Source organism: Solanum stenotomum, unplaced genomic scaffold (assembly GCF_019186545.1).
Source record: "Solanum stenotomum isolate F172 unplaced genomic scaffold, ASM1918654v1 scaffold21218, whole genome shotgun sequence".
Lineage (NCBI taxonomy): Eukaryota > Viridiplantae > Streptophyta > Magnoliopsida > Solanales > Solanaceae > Solanum > Solanum stenotomum.
Genome location: NW_026026429.1, coordinates 81,088 through 84,243, shown reverse-complemented (window position 1 = coordinate 84,243; position 3,156 = coordinate 81,088).

Sequence of the window (3,156 nt, the reverse complement as noted above, 5' to 3'; positions counted from 1 at the left end):
CCCCCAAACAAACATAAATACATGATAGATATATATTACCACTTCAATATTTTAAAGGATGTACCTGTAAGTGACTGGATACTTGCTTCCTTGTAAGACCAGGCACATTCATCACTTCAACAATGTCTGCCGGATAACATTCTACATGTTCCATAAGGATGTAACTTTGAGTTAATCACTACTTCAATATTTCTATATCAACTCAAGGTATATGTAAATACAATAATCACTATTTCGTAATCCCAAATAAGTAACATTAGCTATAAATATGAATTATCATTGTTTATATAGCTACATATATATAGAAACAAATTGTAGGCAAAGTTAATTACTAGCGAGGTAAACTTACTTCCTTGACCAAGTTGTTCCACTGCTTTTGCGAATTTGGAATGAAGATCAACAGTCCATTTTGCGCAATTCTTACTGTTTTATACCTTTTCTCCCTCTCTTCCTCTCCATCATTTTCAGCCTTATGGATATTATTGTTATGTTCCTCATGAGTATCAACATGCATATTCTTCTCTCCAAATTGTTGTTCATCTCTTACAATATTATTATCATAAATTTCATCAACATTCGTATGATTTCGGCCATTTGCTTCTAAACCTTTTATCGATTTCTCCCTTTGTATTTTTTCTCTCAATACAAGTTGCCATAAGTATTTCACAATTTCCTTGTTGAATGGCTTTTCCAAGCAAAAATAAGCTCCATTTTTCAAAGAATTCTTGGCTAAGTGTCTATTGAGTTTATCACCTACAACTGCATAATTATATTGAGAAGTTAAAAATTAAAATTAAATTATATCATACATTACGAGAATAGTTAATTTCACACATAAATTTACTGAATTTTATCTGTTACGACAACAACTTTGTTACGGAACAATCATTTATCATATAACTATAACTAAAAACAAGATTAACAATGGATAGATGTCTTCTCTTGACAATAGATTAACGATAAATTTTATAGCTAATTATATTTTTGTGGTGTATTAATTGAAACAACTGACTTTACCCAATATTTATAACAAGAAGTGGAAAAAAAGAATTATAAATACTTACCAAGAGAGATTATATTTAAGGTTACAGCTTGTGTCAAGAGTTCAAAACAATGTAAATCTGATGAATTGACATCGATTATCATCATGTCAATTTTTTTCTTTTCTTTGGAGAGCATTGACATTGCTGTAGGAGTTGTTACTGTCGTAACTATATATATCCATACACTTTAAAGTTAGTGAAGAACATGAAATTTCATATTATGTTGCTATACTTTAATTTATGAAATAACACATATTAATCAACTTATATCGTAAATGGTGTGTGCAATCTTACTAATATATAATATTACTTTACAGTAAATAACTGTAGGAATATATAATAGAGAAGATTCTATAGGAATATAATTCTAAAGAATATATTCTAATTTATTCTTTGACTTGTTGAAAACAAATAAACACTGAATATATATAGATTAAATACTGTTAAAGCAAGATATAATAGGATAAAAAGTTTTAAGATAAATTTATGTAAAAAGTTTTAAGGTAATTTTATTTCATAAATAAGTAACGAGAGTTTAGGAGATTTAACAAATTATTAGAAAGGAGTTACCAAAAAAATTATGTTGAAAAGGTTTAACATAGCTTGATTAAGGAACAATCGATATTAAATACTAACAAAGTAATTGAAAATGAAACAAAAATAAATGAGGAAAAAGTCACATGAAAAGATTTTTCTTTTCTTGTCTACATCTAATAAAAGACAAAAAAAAATTGAAGAAAAAAATCATGAAAATCACATGTCCCTATTTATTTGTTTGTCTACATCGAATAAAAGACAAAAAAGTCATCTCAGATAATAATGATAGTCAGATCATCTCTTATCATGTCTATATCTCGCTCCTCTCTTCGATCCCTTACTCTTATTTTGTTCCTCAATCATCCAAGTGAATTTGTTTTCTTTCTAAAACAATATATAGATTTGCAACAATCAGAGATCTATGATTTCAAAATCATTTGTGAGGGACCTAATTATTTTCTCCTCCAACACGATGTCACTCTAGGCCGATTGACAAAGAATAAGTTTCCTTTTTATTTTTTGTACAAAAAAGTCAACTGTGAAATAATTAATATAAACTTAAACTATCTCCTTTATGGAAAAATATCCGACAAAATTAGAATAACACATACTTTAACAAAATTATTGAACCTCTTAAAAATTACACAATCCTTATGGAGAAAGCTAATCGAGTATGTGACATGGTTACAACAAAAACAAAAATGGAGAATCTAATTTAATTCCTTATAATCATACAAAATTCATTTATTAACTTGTAAAACAACATACACAAGCATAGAAATAATGTTATGATAACAAGGAAAGGAAAAGTTCTAAATAAACATTGTATCAATTAATTCTCTCTATATATAGTGAAAATCATACATAAATTAGTTCTAGATATATCACCTTTGTATCCATTGAACTCTAGTAAATCAACCATTGGATTAGAAACCAATTCCTCATCTTGATATACCAGCAACCCAGAAACCTCTTCAGTCAAATCATAAAAAGGTTTTGTCATTAGATTACTTTGAATTTGTAAGAGAAACACTTACAACTGAAGCTATTTATAAAGTATCATTTACTGGCTTATGAGCCTGTTTAGAGATAATTATATATAAATAATTTTATCTAAATATCTAGATAATTCCTCAAATTTGACACAAATTGTAATTTAGATACTTAAATTTATCTAAAAGACCAAATAAATACTTTTACTATTGTCATATACGCACTCATGAACACCTTATGCTGACATGGCAAATTTATGGGTATTGTAAATGCTTGTGTTATTACATTATTGAATCACAATAAAAAGATTATTTCTTAAAAAAAATAAATTTTTGATTGACTTTTATTCCAACAATCAAATTATACAACTTGGGGTTCATTAACTATTTCTATTAATATCAAAATTTAACATTGATTATTGGATATTATTTGAAGTTATTGAGGATGACATTATATTTATTAAGTATTAATTACACTTCTTGAATAGTTGGAAGATTCTTTGACTTGTGTCCATAATTCAATAGTTCAAATGATGAATGTCTTGTCTTCAAGTAACGGCTAATGGTCTTAGATTTAGGCCTTA